The sequence below is a fragment of the Perna viridis genome, chromosome 1, assembly GCF_037379345.1.
Source record: "Perna viridis isolate PV_CMFRI_1.1 ecotype Kerala chromosome 1, ASM3737934v1, whole genome shotgun sequence".
Classification (NCBI taxonomy): Eukaryota; Metazoa; Mollusca; class Bivalvia; order Mytilida; family Mytilidae; genus Perna; species Perna viridis.
Window position 1 is genome coordinate 58,764,546 of NC_142445.1, and position 20,842 is coordinate 58,785,387.

Genomic DNA, 20,842 nt, shown 5'->3' on the forward strand with positions numbered 1-20,842 from the left:
TTCTACCCGAATTCCTGAATTATGAATAACTGTGAATAACTGTGTCTGAATTTGTCCAAAGACATTCAATTATTCCTAATTTGTCAAGGTTGTAAACGTTCATCTCTTTTAATAAATTGTTCTAGTTTTCTTGCCTCCTAGATTGTTCTAACATTCCAACATCCAAACTTTTAAATGTTCTTTGGGGACAGAATGGACTTTTTCGGAGATATTATACTCGTCACGTTCTGCATTAGAGCAGCGTTGTCTTCCTGATTGCACAAAGCTATGTATTGTTCCCTGGTTTCCGTTTCTGTAGCTTGATGTTTTCCCATGTTTAAATGATCCCGTGGTTGGGAAACTAGCCCAACGCACAACCTACACTGTTGGATCTTGTGTATTCTCAAGGTTTCCTTCCTATAGACAATTTTATTCATACTAACGTCTATCTGGATTTTCTTTCTGGATTTACTTCCATAGTCTTTGAGGTTCCTAAGCCGTCCAAAAGACAGTAGAACTATTTAACCTATAGCTCGGGACTAGGTTTATAAGTACCAGGGCATATCCACCCACCGTTTGGCCTAGTATGCGGTGTATATATGGGCCTAGTCTCCTTCGAGACCCTGTGGTTTGCCTGGAACCGATTAGAACCAGTTACCGTCTGTCGTCTCATAAGATACCACATTGGTCTTACTTCATAAGAGGACTTGCATAACTGGCTCCCTTTTCACAATGAGCTGCTATTCAAAGTGAGGCTAAAATTAAGAGTGACAACTACAGACACTACACACTGTACTCATCATACAGTCATTCCAACAGATACAAAACTTGAGATATGTTGTTTTTGAGATATTTAAAGAGAAATTTGGCAAACATGGATATTTTCAAGAAAATTGTGATTTTTAGCATTTTTTCACAGGGTATTTCATTAATACTCTTAATTATTTAAGTAAGTGGGTTAAAAATCTTACTGCACAAGACTATAGAAAGCAAAATTTAAAATTTTCAGGTCAAATTTTCTCCATTTTTAGGTCATTTAAAAGGTCATCTCCGCATTATTTGAAGATCAAAAGTTGGGGTAATAGAAAAAATCCAAAAATTAATATTTTCAGTGTTTTCCATTGCAACCATATTCAATATCATTTTTCTTAAAGTATCAAGATAACAATGTCTATTTTTCTATTAAAATGTTAAGTAAACTCTATATTTTGTGAAATTTAAAGGACTTACCTATCTACGGGTGTAATTTGTGAAGTTGCTTATTGAAACTAATCAAAAATAACATCCATACAATGCAAAAACAACCATTTTTTGAAAGGTACTTTAAGACCCTTTTGACCACATATTTTAACAGCAGTATAACAACTGCTGTTGAATAATATTCAAAGAGGCCAGGGGCGTAGCTAGGCCTGTTTTAGTTGTATGCAAAATGACGGCGAGGAGTCTTGAAGGGGGGTCGCTCAAGGCCCCCAGTGAGTCCGGCAAGGCAAAGCCCTGAGGGAAACTCCTGAATTTTAACAATTTTGGAGCCAGTTTTTTCAGAGCCTATACCACGTTCATGGTATGCATATGTGATAAATACCCTTTATTGCATCTTTAAAATGTGTGTTTTTATTTTTGTTACTTTTTTCGAAAGTACGCAACTGCGTATTTGCGTATTGGCAGCTACGCCCTTGGAGGCAATAAAGGACTTGTCGTTAGCTGAGATTTCATTCTTGTTGAACGTACTGCGTTTGTATGCAGAATCAATATTGATTGACTTTTTAGAGACTGATACGTTTTAATAAAAGCAGTATACCTTTTTTATTTCGTTTTTATTTAGTAGTTTAGAGAGGATCAGCTTCAACTTAAAAGCACCAGAAAGAAAGCATCGTTTTCACTGTTTTTTTGTAATTCGCTTCTGTTCATAGGAAATTGTACTAGTTATCGTGATGAAATCAGTTTTTTTTTTTTCTTTTTTTTTTTTTTTTTTGTGCTATACATTATTATGACGAAGATTACATTCATTTTCTTAATGTAATATTTTGTTAAGAATGTATATGTATATATGTACCTTATATATACCTTAGACAAGTATATATAAGTATATGCAGCCTTGCAACATTCTGTGTTGATCCTAGACGTACATTCTATATATCTATATAGTAATGCGCTAGCAAGTAAGACGGTAGAATTCCCAATTCCCATGAGACATCTTATATATGAGCATTTATTTTTATTTCTATTAAACCCATCTGGTCTAATTTTCGAAGGCATTTCAAAGATATTTGTGCATGTTTTTAAGAAACCATAAATGCCATGATTATGTGTGATAAATGTTTTAAGATATGGTGAATAATAATAAGTATATGAATCCTTTCATAGATTAATGAGGTGTTGAGAGAAGAAACCGTAACTTACCGAGATGTATTATTGTTTAGTGGGATATGACTTTCATGTTTCAGACCAATGGTTTTTAATACGCCTACGAACCCATCCCCCCCCAAAAAAAAAACAAACAAAAACAAAAACAAAAAAACAAAACAAAACAAAAAAAAACGATGATTATCCACATGTACGAATTTAATTACTTATACAGTATATTTGCTAATACACCTAAAAGAAACGAAATAGTCAGTGTCTGTAATATGCTGAATTTTATTAGTTGTGTGATGAAATTTATATAAACAGATCATAGGTTACAAATTAATAGAATATCCCTGAAGAAAGAGATTCTGACGGAGGATTTATTGGTTTCCACCAATATTCTAGATTTACAGTCTGGATGTATCAAAACTTCGGTTGTTATACATACTCAATCAAAATAACAGAAAAAGAATAACGACGTGTTTGATTATATCAAAACATTGCATTAACTTATGATCGTAACCCATCATTTATCAGTACAGTCAAAAAGATAAATAGACCTATATACATTTTCTCTGATCGCCTCTCATTTTTTCTGGGATAAAGAAGATGACTACAACCAAAGCAGAAATGATAGCTCAGGATACAAAGAAATTATAGAAAGGAACATCCTTTTACATGTTTGTCTAAAGTTATACTCTGAGTTAATACCCAGTTATTTGAATATGGGATACATATTATACATCATTTCCAGAATAACTCTTTGAGTAGCTATTTATTTTATGATTTTCAGAATATTTATTCGTTTTATTCAGAGAAACTCTGTGTAATGGATTATGATCACGGAAAGCTATATCATTCTCTAGCTTTAATGGTTGACATGTGTTTAATTAGAAAGCGTCTACTAAAGAATCGTGTCTCACTTAAGCTTTTTTCAGTTAAAATTTATATTAGAAATGGTTATTTAAATTTCGAAGCGTTTGACTTTAATAAATAAAACATATACAGTAAAGGTGATAAAACCCACACAAACGTTTCCATGGAAACATTATTCCGTGATGAATAAATATCTTATCATGCAACGTTTTTCTCAGAAAAATATAACTTTAAAATTCTGTATTGTTAAGAATTTTTTAGATGAATTATCAAATATCGAGAAAACGTTTTGTTTAAAGTTAATTGAAATTCAAATGCGTTATTTAGTATTCAAAACACTGGTTGTTTAAGTTTTTTAGTTCGTTGCGATGTATCGTTTCAAGTTATTTTTACACATTTGAAGATGTTATCCCCTATTATTTTCTAATTAACTTTTCACACCATTGAAATATTTAGTTCCTCTGCAGATACTTTTCAGGCTAAAACCAAACTCTTTTATTGTTTTCTTTAAATTGAAATTTTAAGTGTAGTTTTAAAATAACAGAGGTAATTAATAATTGGATATTGTATATGCAAACATATAACATTTTGAAATTATTTGGCTATATCATGATTTTGACATACTTGCAAGATCTTTTACAAGATATATATACCATTTTCTAACAGAGTCAATTTCAAGTGGAAATATAGATTCTACAACGATAGTGAGTTAATTATGGAATTTTCTCAAGATGTGAAAAATTTCATAATCAACGAGCTAAAGTTGTATACTCTGTTTCTCTCAATATGCCCCGAAGGGAATGTAAATAGTTGTATTATCAACTGGGTTCAGTATATTTATGGCTAGAAAAAGCATCAATATCCGGTTTGTGCATGCAAAATCGGGAGCTAAAAAATAACATCATGGCAGGTTCATATATTTTGCGCAAATTGAGAAAAACATCAATTTCGAAAGACTTTTGCTTGCTTCGATGATTAATTACAAATCAAATCTTAGATTTTTTTTCAAAATAAGGATGGTCAATTTTTTACAAACAAAAATGACGTAATCAGCATGTCAATACCGCATAGTTCGACCCAAAAACATTTCGCACCATGGCAATTTATTCAATTCCTGACATTTCGGCCCATGCACATTTCAAACCATGACAAAAAGGAGAATGCATTAGGACCATCAAAACTGTATATCATAACAAATTTTATCATTTCGGAAGTTTGAATTTATGTTTCTTTGTGAGCGTTTGAGGTTATACTTCCTCGTATTTTTTTTCAAAACGAAATCATAGGCGTCATTCGGCATCTGTGTTGTGGCGAATATTCTAGCTATCGTCTGCATATGACGTCAACCGTAGTACGCAGAAGAAACGTTACAACGTCACTCATATGAGGCTGATCTGATCACAAAGAAAGAATAAGATTTGATACATCGCATCTACCCAAAAGAACTTGAGATAAAGGGTACTACAGACACTGTGAAGGCAGCTTCACATCTTGACCTACACTTAGAAATAGATGGTAAAGGAAAACTATTGACCAAACTTTATGACAAACGTGATGACTTTTCATTCAAAATTGTCAACTTTCCTTTCATCTGTGGCAACATCCCTTCGGCACCTGCGTATGGAGTATTCATATCACAACTCATACGTTATGCCAGAGCTTGCGGAAACTACGTAGACGTTTTGTATCGCGCTAGAACTTTAACAAATAGGCTTCTGGAACAGGGTTATGTTGCTACAAGATTGAAGTCAACAATACAGAAGTTTTATGGTCGTCATCATGAACTCGTGGATCGTTATGGTGTATCCATCTGCACCATGAAAACTGATTTATTCAACGGATCATAGTTTTCCTTTCCTCGTTTGTCTACCTTGGTCTTTTTATGAGCAACTCGGCGGGTGTTTCTAGAAAAGCAGAGGACGCTTACCCTACCGGTGCACCTGGTCCATGCTCCCAGTTTTTAGTGGAGTCCGAGTTGCTCATTTGCTTTTGTTACTTTGTATGTATGATTTTAGTTACTTTATGTTCTTTGTTGTGTATGTATATTTTCCATGGCTGGTCTTTGTCTCTGGATTACATTCTTTTGATTACCGCTATAACCTTGGTTCCCTTGATTCCTCTTTGATAGACAATGCGATATAATCACACAATTACCAGTCGCCCCATTCTTTTTCTGCCAATCCGTGCATAAGAACTCGAATCTCTCTTGGAGACAAGAAATTAAGAATCTAACACCGCTAAGAGTGCAAGACAGAGAATTCTTTATTTTTTAACGATTTCCTGTGAAGACAGTCCAGTGAAGACAGGGGCACGTGATCCTGTCTTCACTTGCAAGCCAATCGAAAGCGAGGTTAAAAAAAGAATTTCGAATATATAGTACATAGGAGCACAATACTACAAAAAAAGTCACCAATATCTCGGCGGGTGTTTCTAGAAAAGCAGAGGATGCTTACCTTACCGGTGCACCTGGTCCACGCTCCCAGTTTTTAGTGGAATCCAAGTTGCTCATTTACTTTTGTTACTTTGAATGTATGATTTTAGTTACTTTATGTTCTTTGTTGTGTATGTCTGTTTTCCATGTCTGGTCTTTATCCCTACATTACATTCTTTTGATTACCGCTATAACCTTGGTTCCCTTGATTACTCTTTCTTGTATTAAACCACCTCAAATCGTCTCAATTTATAGGTTTTAGCAAATATGCGATAATTGATTTTGCTGAAGATTGGACGTTGAGGTATTTAAAGAAAAGCACACATAAATGCAACGTCATTTATTCAGTTGTTTACTACGATGTGAGATATGTAGAAACGAAAGAAACCGGTTATTGTACTCGTGTATAGTGAATATCGGGATATTTTCCACTTGTGTCCGAAATTCCACGTCTTTCCCTCGTTCCGAAAGAAGGGAAATAAAAGAAAAGTTGATGAGTGCCAAAACCAGACAGCAAAAGAAAAACCTGCAAGACCTTTACAGCGCAAAAGACAGAGAAGTGAAGAAAAGCTGTAAAAGAGATAAAAGAAATAATGCTGAAAAGTTAGCAGTAGAAGCTGAAAACGCCTGCTTAAAAGGAGACATCAAAACATTGTATAACATCACAAGACAACTCAGTGGAAAGATCTCTCAAAATGAAAATTTACCAGTCAAAGATAAAAACAATAATACCCTCACAAAGCTAGAAGATCAGCTTGACAGATGGAAAGAACACTTTAGTGGGGTATTGAACAGACCACCACCAACAAATCCACCAATACTTGAAGAAGGTCCAACACTTAACATAGAGACTGACAAAATTACCGAAAATGAAGTAAGAAAAGCCCTAAAACATCTTAAGAATGGGAAAGCAGCGGGAATCGATGGCATACCACCAGAAGCCCTCAAGTCCATGAATGACACTACCATTCAATATCTTCTTGGGCTATTAAACCAGATATGGGAAAAAGAAAAAATTCCAAAAGACTGGCAAAAGGGACTCTTGGTAAAACTACCTAAAAAGGGGGACAAATCCAATTGCAACAACTGGAGAGGAATAACTCTTTTGTCCATTCCTAGTAAAATCCTATGCAGTATAATCTTACAAAGAATGAAAGAAGAGATTGATAGCAAGCTGAGAGATGAACAAGCTGGATTTAGACAAGAACGATCATGTGTCGACCAGATTGCAACACTCAGAATAATTATTGAGCAAACGATCGAATGGCAGTCATCCCTATATCTAAACTATATTGACTTCCAGAAAGCATTTGACAGCATAGATCATCAGGTCTTGTGGAACATTCTAGGACACTATGGGATTCCTCCTAAGATTATTTCCATGATTAAGTTACTGTATGAAGAATTCTCTTGTCAGGTCATACATGCTGGTACTTTGACGGATCCTTTCCCTGTAACAACTGGCGTAAGGCAAGGATGCATTCTCTCTCCCCTTCTCTTTCTCATAGTCATCGACTGGATAGCAACAACAGCTTACAACGACCCTCATGGTATACAATGGACACTAACATCTCGTCTAGAAGACCTCGAATTTGCAGACGACATATGCACACTATCGCATCGTCTTCAAGATTCCCAACACCAGGTCAACCATCTCGAAGAAACAGCTAAAAGAACAGGATTGTATATCAACACAGCCAAAACCAAAGCCATGAGAATCCAACAAAACCAGATGGATCCAATATTGGTAAATAACCAACAGATAGAGAATGTAGATAAATTTACGTACCTTGGAAGTGTCATGAGTACAACTGGAGGCACTGACGAAGATGTACAAACCAGAAAGATGAAAGCATTACAGGCTTTTTCCATTCTAAAACCAGTATGGAAAAGTAGAACACTGAGAACGACTACTAAGATCAAAATTTTCAACAGCAATGTTAAGTCTGTCCTGTTATATGGTTGCGAGACCTGGAGAGAAACAGAAAACACCATGAAATCTATACAAGTCTTTGTTAACAAGTGCCTAAGAAATATACTGAGTATCAGATGGCCAAAAAAAATAACAAACAAGAAACTCTGGCAAAGAACAAAACAACAACCAATAGAAAACACCATTCGAACCCGAAAATGGAAATGGATTGGTCATAGTTTAAGGAAGAACAATAAAAACACTACAAAGCAAGCTTTAGATTGGAATCCCCAAGGGCAAAGAAAAAGAGGAAGACCAAAGAACACCTGGAGGAGGGGTTTGAACTCTGAACTGAAGAGAGTAGGACTAACGTGGAAGAATTGTAACACCATCGCCCAAAACCGAAGCGAATGGCGAGAAACTGTAGTCGCCCTATGTCCACCCATGGACGAAATGGAATAAATCATCATCATCCCTCGTTCCGCTACGCTCCACTCGAAAAAAAGCCGTAATTTCTCACATTCATAGGAGATATTCCAGATCTTCACTACAAACTTGTTTAAGAACCTAATAATCTCAGACAACCAAAGGTAAGATTGCAAGCTCTGTAAGGAATCTGTCGAGTTAGACAACGTTGAAATCTTCCATGAGAATGCAGTTATTTTTCAGATTATTGGTGTCTTGTTCTTTTGGTTTTAATGTTTTTTTTTATTAATTTCCCATTTGTGTAATTCAGAAAATTTCTAATAGAAGCAACAGACATCGTATTCACTCTCTAAAACATTCATACGTCGCATATTATCACTTGAATGTTTATAAGGTACAAGCAATTCAACTCAACAATTTCCATAAAAAATTATTTCTTGCCAAATATACATTTTCTCATTGCCAACATGATTGTTAACTCAACTTAAAATTTGGTCTGTTTTCATTAGTTTCTATGATCCAAAACCATGTAAATTCGTTTGTCTGTTAATAATATGTTGCTTTCAAAATCATTTGTTTAGTAAAAGAAATACGCTGCTATGAATAGTTCAAGACATGATGTATAAAATATCAAAACTTATTTCTTATTTAAAGCTGATCCAGTCTATTCCCAAGAATGTAATTATTTGTGGCAAAGACATATCATGTCACTATATATTTACTTTTTCGTGCATTTACATGTTAACATGTCCTTTGTGGTTTACTTGCTATCGATTGACCCACCATATCTGTTAATGGACTGGTAAAAGTTCATGACACGTGCAACATAAAATCCATTACACATGTATAATTGTGTAACAGATATGTAACACAATATAGTAATTCATTACACATATAACACAATATTATTAAATAGTCAAAGCGACCTACGTAATATGTTTAATTATCAATGATATAATATATCGAGAATTAACAACTTCAAGGATATATTTGTTATCATCAGAGGAAAACCATTTTATGTGTTTTACACTTACTGCAATAAAACGCATGTTACCGATACTAATATCAAATAATTACTATATGAAACAAAAAGTCTACTTTACCATATATAATATCAATCTGTCATTTCATCAGAATAAATATGATGGAAAACATTAATATTGTATTCAGGTTTTTAAAGATTCTTCAGGTGGATCACTCTTAATATTTCTACTATATATAATTTTGTTTTGTGTGTTCTCAAAGACGACCTTGAAGGAAGTTATTACCGTCATGACTTTGGTCATTACACTGTGAAATATTGTATTTGGATAGTACGAGGAGGTATTGGGAACAATATGGTCGTATAGACTTTACTTCTGAAATCAAAGGTAGTTTATCACTTATTCACATATATCGGACAATTTAATTAACGCGTTTCGCACATCAGTGATTTTAATTTTCAAATATTGTCTGCGAATGCTTTCACGTCTTAATATCAATATACATTACTAGACTTGCCATATGTCCCTTCCATCATTTTGCTATATAAACAGTAGTATGCATTACAGTTCTTGCCTTAACGGGGTATTTCGTGTCTATTTATAGATCGTTTGTTAATTCTTAACACCCAAGAATATTTTACTTTATTCGAAAAATAATTCTTTTCGCTCATTCACTTACATTTTTAAACTTATAATGTGATCCGTTGTTTTAATTGGATATGATGTGATGGAATTATTCTTTCAATATTTCCACAGATTAATTTTACCATCTAATTTGAACAAATCATATATTCTTTATCTTGGTTAGTAAAATTAAGTAAAATAAGAGTTAAAAACCAGTAATTTTTTATTACCAAATAAGAGATTGGCTTGCCAAACTGACTCTATAAATATCTGCATTTTAACAAAATATCCGCAAAATATATTCCGACAGTCCACAGTAAAAAAAAATATCTAATTCAACTGTTTATTTTAATTTGATAGAAATATTTAATTACGACACAGTTTTACATCTAACAGTAATTGTAAATTTTGTTTGACGCTATATTTCTTTGATATCAAAATCGTTGGTATTTCAAAAACACTGAATTTTAAAGTTTAAACTTAAAATAATTTATATTTGAATATTTATCCTGCTGCTGGTGAAACTTTGTGTAAAATGACATTTTGAAAAGAAAACCATTGAAAAATAAACATTGCCACGCGTCATTGTCTGTACATTCCTATCTTGTAAAAATAACAGTTTTGTTTTTTTTTAAAGTGAAGTGAAACCAACACTGCTGCTGCCCATCTATACAGCGTGATAATTAGACAATGTATTTTGCATGCAGTATAAATTTTCGATGCAGCATTTGCCTTCCTTTTTCAGTATTTTTGGCTTTGAGTATTTCTTGAATACAGTTTATTTTTGGATTGACATCATTCTATTTACTTGGTCCTATTGGTGGTAATGCGAGGTTATTCATGTTACACTGCTTTTATAGTATTTACGTGATTTGAATTTGTTTATCTTTGCATACTTTGAAGACTGAATCCTCAAACGTCGGAATACTGTCTATATAACAGGTGGTATATATCAAATGAGTCACATCAGCCTAACATGACTAATTGAAAGAACCATAAATGTGTTGTCTAAGAAAGTATTGCAATCAAATACTGAATGCTGACCATATACTTTCTATTCATTGACAGTAATCACTGGGTGTCACGGAAGAATAATATAATACCATGAAGTCCATATCTGTTCATATATCATTGAAGATTTGCTGATCTGGTTACTAATAAGGAATGGCTAAAAACCTTATTTCATAATGTCATAAAATCTCTACTGAATACAAACGAAGCGGATATTTCAATGAAAAAGGCATCAGATTTGGTAACGTTTAACACAGAGCATTTAAAATGTCAGTGACATCATTTCTAGGAAATAAGGTTGAACAAAGTAAGGATCTAGCAATATGAAAAGTATTCACAAATAGATTAAACACCGTGTTTTTAAAATTCAAGTGAAAAACATTTCATTTCAAATAAAACCAAGAAATATTTTGCTATATTCTCTTTTAGACTTGACTGATTTAAATATACTCGTCACAACTTTATTAAGATTCTTATTATAAATGTTTCGAAATCAACGAACAAATGAACAATTTCAGATTTGTTCGTTAAAAAATATTGGTAAAGCATAAAACGATTTCATTCAAATTTAAGATACACAGCAAGGTCTAAAAGATTCGCCTATACAATACAATGTTTGTCAACAATCATTTTCACTGCTTCCGCTATCTTTATGTTAAAACAATTTAAAACCTTTTAAGTTTCTGCATATTTAACATGCTGACTGCAAACCGTTTCAAGAGCATAGCTGTTTTCTTTTCGGACACAACTTTCAACTGGTCCTCACTTAAGATCATTTATGATAGACTTCTTCCATCAGTCTAAGACACAGGTACCTTAAATTACTTTACAATTATAAATGCATCATTTTCTATATAGTTTCATTTGTCGCCAGAAAACAAATTATTATCAAAATAACTAATAAACTAATAATCTGAAAATGAATACCGACCACGCATTTAATATTGCTTTGCAAAGTTAGATTATCAATGTTTTCAAATTTCTTGATTCAAAATTATGTATTTCCTCTAACTAATATAAAACAGTTTGATATTGTGAGGCCACTGTACATTTTCCATTTAAATTAAGATATTAATGAATATTTATTTTCAATTAATTATATGCTTTGTTGTCAGATTTAATGAAAATCTGAGAATTTATTCTTAGTGTTCTGTGAAAACGAATTTGATATTCATTTTGTTTGATATAAAGTGACAGTTTATTAAGTAAATTAAAATAAGAAATAATATAATATTTCTACATCATGAACCAATAATGTCATGTTCAGATTAGGTGAGTATTTCTAAAGAGGAATGAAAATTGTAACGAAAGTAATTTTGATCGAAATATCTCCATGATCGTGAAGTGTGAAATAAATTATTAAAAAAAACAAACAAAACGTGAGTTTAAGTAGACATAACTTTGCATTACACAATGAGTTTGGTTCTACTATTATACGTAATAAAATAACTATTTATATGTTTAGTTTAGGATGACGTCTTAAGAAACCATCTATACTCAAGCTTTGCTCATTTGGAGAAAATAATAGAAACTTTGCGCAGTAATATGAAATAACTGAAAATAATTGTTGCAAAAACATTGGAGTTTTAATCATCTCAAATTACGTTTTATACAGATACCCGCGGTGTAACATCGACCTTTGTAGAATGATTTAATGTATGTTAAAACTCTTTACGGACAGGACATGGAAAAGAAGATGTGGTAAGATTGCCAATGAGATAGGCATCAACCAAGCAACGAACAATAAAATTTGTACAGGTCACCATACGGTCTTCAATAATGGACCAAACCCATGCCATAAAGTAAGCTGTAAACGGCCCAAAAAATGATGTGAAACTATTTTATAAAAGACGAAAATCGACCTAATCTATACAAAAAAAAACGTAAAACGAATAATATTAAAAACAACGACAACCAACCACTGGACTACAGATGATGGCTTGGGACAGGCACATAAAGTATGAGCTGGGGTTAAACATATTTGTGAGCTCTCAATCAATGAATGTATTATTGCCAAATATAAATCATACAACAGAACACTTGATGAAGAGACCTCACAAAGAGTTGCTTGTTTTTAACAAGTTCAGTTTAAAACCAACCTCACTGTTATTCAGTGGATTGGCATTTTTGTCAAGCTGATTGACTAAAAGGTATAACAGCTTTCTCTTGCCGAAATTTATTAGGAAATTTATACATTACAAAACAGTATAACACGATGTTGTTCATATCCTTACTGTACATAAAAAAAACCCCTCAAACTTGAAATATTCAATATGTTAAGTAGCAGACTTTGTAAAAACCGTGCAAATTCTTTAAAAGATGATACACCTTAAAAAAAGAATACATTTTTTTTTTATATTTTTGTTATTAAGTTGCTTTATTTGGTGAAATGTTTAACTATTCATCCCAATTTTGGCTGCTCTTAGGAGATAATCTACATACAAACAGTTTATATCATATTTTAGTGTGATTTACAAAGTTATCTCCATTAATTTTGAATTCTACAGTAGATTCTATATAATTTGTATTTCCTATGAACAAGACTTATATGAAAAGCCACATGTTACTTTCTGTTTACTATGACATATTAAACAAAATACCAAAAAATAAAATAGGTAGGATTTTCAACCATGAATCACATTTTGCATGATTCTTAGCTGGAATGCTACTTAATACAAATAATCTAAGCTATTGAATATAGACGTACATGTATATAGTCATTTTTAATCAGGATTCGCATAATATCTCATTTCTTAGTAACACCAGGATGGAACAAGAAGTAGGCTATGTTAGGAACATATGTGGGTCTTCGTGACAGTGATCAGAAATCCATTAGCTGAGTGTAAGTTTTATATGAAGAAAAAGTTTTTAATGCGATGATTTTCGATGGAGTGAAATTCCCTTGGTAATTCTGTTAACCGGGGAAAAACCATCGATATTTGTTTTTGAATGCTAATTCTAGGGAGAATATGATTGCGCCACGCTTGTCCATTAAATGGAGCATATAAATGGCTTACCGCATTTTTTATTTGCTTAATATCTCCGCTTTCGTCTACTTTTACACGTAAAAAGGTTTATTTGTTCTTCATTGAAGTTAATAAACTGGTTAAAAATGCAGTGTAGAGTAACACAGTAAGTAACGCAACTTTTGTTCTTAAAGCTTAACTTTATCAGCGGGAAATGACAGAAATAAGAAGCAAAATGCAACAAAAATTGAATGATAATAGTAAAAAAGATTTTTACTATATAAAAACTTGAAATGTGTGATCTAACAAATTGAGGTTTGATCTCACGTTTAGTATTAGTTAGTACTTCAGTTCTACAACAAGGTAAAATGCTGACAACGACAATGGTACATTTTATTGTAGTTCAAAAGCATGAAATATCTGCTTCATTTTTCCTGTCTTTGAAGTTTCAATATTTGATGCTATCAACATTTACGGTAGGTTTTATCTTCTGCTTACTCAGATGCATCATTGAATTTGTTTTTTTTTACTAATTGCGTGTTCAACGTCAAATGTCAGACTTAAATGTTGGTAATAACAGGAAATTAGAGTTTGTCACCGTGTCGCATACAATAATGTATATTTACGCTAATATTGGTGCAATGTTGTTACTTGATTGTGTAAATAAGATTATTTCACTTCATCTGTTTCCTTGATTTTACTAAACCTTAGAACCCAGACAGTTTTGAACCACAAGAAAGTGAATATGTGCAATTCTCTCACATTAGCAGCAAATAGCATTTAAAAGAAGTTTTAAAGTCAATACTTTATTTCAAATAGAGCTTTTTGATACTTAATAAGTGACTCATTTGAGATTGTTTTAAGTAATGGACCAATTGTAGGAGTACATTCACTAAGCAAATTAAAATGAAACTAAAATTACAGTCGAAAATAAAATGATCAACAAATATATATTGGAATTTATTTTTTTTTTTCTAAAAGACAATAAACCGGTTTTTTATGGAAACTGTTGCAGCAAATTATGTATTTTCAAAACAAATTGTATAAATGAAAATAATCTCGTATGTATCTATTATTATATTACTACTGCACAAACTTGGTAGACTATGAACATTACTGACATTACTGACGCCATGTCCATTTCGTACAGAATTTTAGAGAACATGACGTCAATTCGGATCATAAATATAATCCAGAGGTCGCTGAAGTAGGTAAGCAGTTATCTACTCTTGAAATATACGAAAAGGATGATATAGCAATCACATCTATTCAACCTTTTCATTTTATTTAGTTTGGTTAATGATTTGTTTGTTGTTTTCTGATTTTTTTCTGGAACTTGACGCAGTTGCACGAAGTTTTTGTATTGAACTTATTGTCGTGTATATGCATTTGAAAATAAGCGTTTTACAATATTGCAGTATCTAATCCACAAATTCTGTCTTCGGATTACAATATCTTATCTGCAACTGATACAATAACACGCGTTATTTTTTTCTATGTATGTTTTGAAAAAAAAATCTATAAAATATTTTGAACCCTAGATTATTAACTATAAATACTATAATACCATCAATCCTATAATCCTTCGTTTCCTCATTCTTCATTTGCAGCTAAAATTTTTATCAAAAGATAGTTATACATTGCTTTTTCACCAAAAACATTGGAAAAATACTACCAAGATTGTAAATACAAATCCAAACCGCTGTAAAAATTCTGTGAAGTAAATATTTAAAAACGATTTCAATGGAACAAAAGAAGGCCCAATGTGCTTTACATAGTTTTCAAGACATTATCTATATTCGAGTAATAACAAAATGTGTCAGCATTCGCCATTTCGTTTCTCCTTTCAATTATATCAGATTTGTTCCCAAAAATATAAAATGAGGAATGTTAAACTATTATTAACTTTCAACTCGGCAGGTGTTTCTAGAAAAGCAGAGGACGCTTACCCTACCGGTGCACCTGGTCCATGCTCCCAGTTTTTAGTGGAGTCCGAGTTGCTCATTTGCTTTTGTTACTTTGTATGTATATTTTTAGTTACTTTATGTTCTTTGTTGTTTATGTCTGTTTTCCATGTCTGGTCTTTGTCCCTGGATTACATTCTTTTGATTACCGCTATAACCTTGGTTCCCTTGATTACTCTTTCAAATTTGTAACATTGTTATGATAAACGGTTTTATTGTCCTTACGCATTCTCCTATTGTCATGGTCTGAAATATGTATGGGCCAAAATTTACGGTTTTATTTTTGGGTGTTATGTCTTTTTTGGGTCGAATTGTCCGGTATAGATAAGCGGATAACGTCATTTTTTCGTAAATATTCGGATGTCATGTTTTGACCATCAGCTAAGATTCGATTTGTGTTTAATCATCGAAGCTAGTTAATGTTTCCTAGACTGGTTTGGTTTTCAATTGCGTTTACCAAGTATACGAGAATGAAGCTGCCTTGATGCTGTTTTAATCTCTCGATTTTACATGCACAAACCAGATATTGATGGTTTTTCTACCCATAAGAACACTGAACCCTGTTTATAATACAACCATTTACGCTCCCTTTGGGAGCATATTAATGATTGAATAGTTAAAATGTTGTAATTCATAATGTTTCACTTTTGAAGTGAATTTCTCATGTGACATTTTTTTCTGATGATATAGCGTGATTATGGTAGTAATTGGTAGCGATTCCCTATACTTTAAAAAGAAGGATTCCAAAACATCTAAATATACCATAAAAGAGTATATCAAAATGCTGAAATTTTTATTTGACAACATATTTGTACAGTATGATGGGTGTGGTTTTTCAACAGACTGTCGACATTTAAGTGGGAACAAATTGTGCTCAGCTACTGGTTGAACAAAAGAAGAAACATCGTTAAGTCTTCGCTTATTAATGGCGTATTGTCTTTAAACCAACCTAGCTTTGGGGCTTTTATACATCGCCTCTATCTTCAAAGAACGTGAGATAAAGGATACTACATGAAGTCAGCTTCATATCTTAATTTACCTTCAAAGATCTATAGAAAGGAAAAACTCATGATCAAATTATACGAAAAACGCGATGACTTCTCGTTCCGCATTTTCTTTCATTCCTTCAGCAACTACGTACGGAGTTTTCATATTACAACCCATAAGTTATGCCAGAACTTGCCGAAACTACTCTGACTTTTTGTAACGTGCTAGACTTTTCACCATTAGGCTTATGGAAAAGAGTTATGTTGCTTCAATATAAAACTCGTTTTATGGTCATCATGGATCGTTATGGCGTATCTATCTGCACCACAGGAACCTATTATTGCACCCTGTCATGGCTTCCCTTTCCTCTTTTATCTACCCTGAACGTGACCTTTTATGAGAATTCGGTGGGTGTTTCTAGAAATGCAGAGGACGCTTATCCTACCGCAGCACCAAGTCCATGCTTCCAGTTTTAGTGGTTGCTAATTTTCTTTCGTTTCTTTATATTTGTTATTTTGGTTATTTCATGCTCTTTGTTCTGTTTGCCTATTTTTCCTGTCTAGTCTTTGTCTTTTTAATATATTCCTTTGATTTCCGCTCGATTCTTTGTTTCCTTGATTACTCTTTTCACAATAAGGACGACTTCCTCGTTGTCTCGTAGGTAACTTTTCTCATTCACCTCATCTGTAACAGTCAAATTTTGGCGGTGCCCGGGTTGTATATGTAAGTTTTTTGTTTAGTTTCTGTGTGTTCTTTTGTGTTTTTGCCTCTTTTTGTCCTCAGCTTTTTTATTTTCTGAATCCATTTTGACTGTGATTGTCCTTAATTTTACTAACATCAAGTCCAGAATCTCTTTTATCCTTGATCATACGTTATGATTCTGAAACATTTAGAAAGTTCACTTTTGTAGAATTTGTATAAAAGATGTGAAACATGGTATAAATGTCCTGACAAAATTCCATTTATACAGAACTGTTATGTCTACTTGATTAAATCATATAGGCTGACAATATATTCCATTCGTAGAATTAATGTCAATTTAGTTGGCTATGATCTATAAAAATATGCCTTCTCATGGAATAAAAGCAGACAGGGGATCAGATATTGTTACGGTAATTGAATTCGCTCTGATGTTGATTGCTGATTGTCTTTGTCAATGAGTTGACAGTCACACACGTGATCCACTCTCTTTTTCGCACTGGAAAATATGAAAATTTGCATTACTCGTTGTGTAAATAACTGCACTTATTACTGATGGGGAAATGTCTTGGGAAAAAAATGAATAGAAAATAAATTAATTTAAATAGGAATAAGCAGTTTACATTTGTCATATTTAACAAGGATCACAACGTTCTTGCCAATGTCATATGGAGAATATCAGGAAATGATACTCTACGTTTACAAGATGGTTGGGAGCTATTGGGGGGACAGCAGGCCATTCAAATGGCTTAAAATGATCTACAGTACTCATAATATGCTAAAACGACCTTATGTCAGCATTTCGACGTATAATTTACGCAACAGTGCGGATTATCCCTTTTAGATTAACTAGTATTGAAATGTCATTTTTGTATTCAACATTTAGGGATTGGAATCAACTGAACTAAGAAGACAAGAAATGCCAGGAACATAAGCAGTTTCGAAAGAGTCGTTACAGGACAACATGAAAACCCCCTGATTACTTTAATTTTTGGTGAAATGAAAGCTATTGTTATTCGTACCAGACTCATAAACATGTCCGTAAACGCCGCTTTATTTCATATAAATGTAGACCTTTCCCCTTCTTGTGGTTGTGGACATCCCTTCAAAGACTGCATTAACTATTTTATGGAATGCAATTTATATAATAAATAGGGATTCCCTCTAGGGACAATTAAGTAGTTTTAATGTAACGATTGAATTTCTGTTGGCCAGTGACATATTTTTCTATATGCTCATCACTTCATTAAACGAACAAAAAAGTTTGAATTATGCTGTATATATAATGATTTTATCTCACCTTACCCATTTTGTAAGGCCCCCATTCTTCTTCTTTCAGTTTTCTAGCGGTCTGTCAAAGATCACACATCGACCGTCTAATACGAATTTACAAAATGATGATGATAAATTTAAACACGTTGATGATGGAAACCAAACATGTATACATTTCATTTCAATTCCCCAGTTTCAGTTTCATATTGTCCGTATTGATTCGCATGGTGTTTTCCTATTCTTTATTTATTTATTTATTTATATTTTTTGCCGTCATTGTGCATTATTGTTGTTGTTATAACTTGAGTCCAGGGCAAGTCTTCTTGCTTATACTTTGGACAAATAAATACGTTTAAACTAAAGTATATAATACCAGAAAGTTGCATTATTTTTCAGGCTAGCTACCGTCAACGGTAAACCTTGAATCTATACCATTAGTTTGTGATCTCCATTGCCCTTATAATTTATATTGTGAATTTTAGGTTATCCATCATTAAATGTAATGAAAATGGGAGGTTTTTACTAAAGGTTCTCAGTTTCGTGGTAAATTGTGTTCACTTTCTGGAATTGTGTTTTAGTCATGGTGACTAATTTACACCATTTACGGCCATTTTAATTAAGAGATCTTTGATGCACCAAAATATTTAAAGCAAACAAAGGGCTTGCTAACAAATTCATTGAAAATAAGATGATATAATGCTTGAATTTTACCAGTGGGGTTTCATATTGACCAAATTATGCCTTAAACAAAAACCTAAGACTTAGAACAGATAATTGACCATCAGATACTAAATGTGATCCCTTCTACTCCATAATAACATTTTCTTTTTTTGTGTGTGTTTTATTTTAGTGGAGGGAGTGGTTTCCAGGAATTATATGTTCTAGCTTTGTATTATGCAAAATGGGATACTTGGAAGACTAATTAACAACTGTACCCGGAAAATCATAAAATTTATATTTCAATCAAAGGCTATAAACCGCCACGAGATGGGCCATTGAGAATATAATATATACCAGGATATTGAAATGTTTCAACAGGAAAATCATGTTAATCCGACTATTGACATGTCTGTGGTTACTGCATCAACTATTCTCATAACGAAGCTATTAGTTTCTAAAAGCGAGTAAATGATTATGAAACAATAAGCGGAAATAGCGTCATCATTTAAGTGTTCGTGGTTTACCTTTATTGCAGTAAATAGTAATAATAACAGAAAGTGCTTGATTACGTAAGGTTTTATTAAGTCAGTAGTCCGGAAGTAGGATTAAATTTTAGCGCTAATGACGTACCTGGCTATTCTGAAATATTCCCACAGTCTGTTGAACCCCGTGCATTTTGGGGACCATTGTGGACACACGGTTCAAATGGGAATTAATTTTATGGGGATGAGACCTAGCACTTTTGACACAGTTTTGCTGCCATTCTAAAACACCAACTCCAAAAATAAATTTGTAATTCTGTTAATGTCACAATAACAGAATATGACTGCAAATTTTCTGTAAACATAAATTCCTGGCGATATGCACACCACAATATGGTAATATAACACTCCGCTCAGTGTCATTACAATCCTGCAATTCGCTGAGGAGTTGCAGACAACATTTGCTGAAAAACGCGTGCGTTTCATTTCTTCAACTTTTGCCCAAACATTATTAATTCCTGACAATATGCACTTCCCAATATGGTAATTTAGCACTCCATTAAGCTTCATGTCGTTGAGGAGTTGTGGACAATGCATCAGACCAAATTTTGCTGAAAAACACTTAAGTCCAACTGCCGTCATTTGTACAACTTTTGCCCAAACATAAATTCCTGCAATATGCAAACTCCGTTGAGTTTCATATTAATGCTGCAAGTCGTTGAGGAGTTACGCAGCCGTCATTTCTATAATTTCTGCCCAAACAAATCCCTGACAATATGTAAATCCCAATATAGTAATTTGGCACTCCACCAAGCCTGACAGTTGTTGAAGAGGATTTGCGGACAACGCATGAGACCAAATTCAGCTGAAAAACGTCCACCAGCCGTCATTTCTATTTTCCCAAAAATTCCTGACATTAAGCACATCTCCATGTATTTATATTACATCTCACCAAGTTTTAATACAATGTGCAAGCTTCTTAGAAAATAGTGACGGATAGACAGGGTGAAATCTATATACCCCACACTTCATTTGCGGCTGTGTATAATTACATGTAAATAATAGAAAAAAGCCGTGATACCCCCACTCCCTCATTGGATAACATGCACCTTTTGACCTCCCAATTAATAATGATCAAATCTTAACTAGAGGCCCTCCTAGTTAACCATTTGCTTATTTGAAAAACTTGAGGAATGCGACAGGCTAAGTTAAAATCAATTAAAT

At 33.1% G+C, this 20,842-nt stretch overlaps 1 long non-coding RNA gene across 1 annotated transcript; it reads left to right on the forward strand.

Moving 5' to 3' along the window:
- Positions 1-9,206: 9,206 nt before the first annotated feature.
- Positions 9,207-18,225, forward strand: LOC148629590 (uncharacterized). The gene is made up of 4 exons (XR_015916951.1): positions 9,207-9,340; positions 13,346-13,430; positions 14,705-14,765; positions 18,091-18,225. It is a non-coding gene; the product is annotated as an uncharacterized LOC148629590 (long non-coding RNA).
- The last annotated feature ends 2,617 nt before the right edge of the window (positions 18,226-20,842 follow it).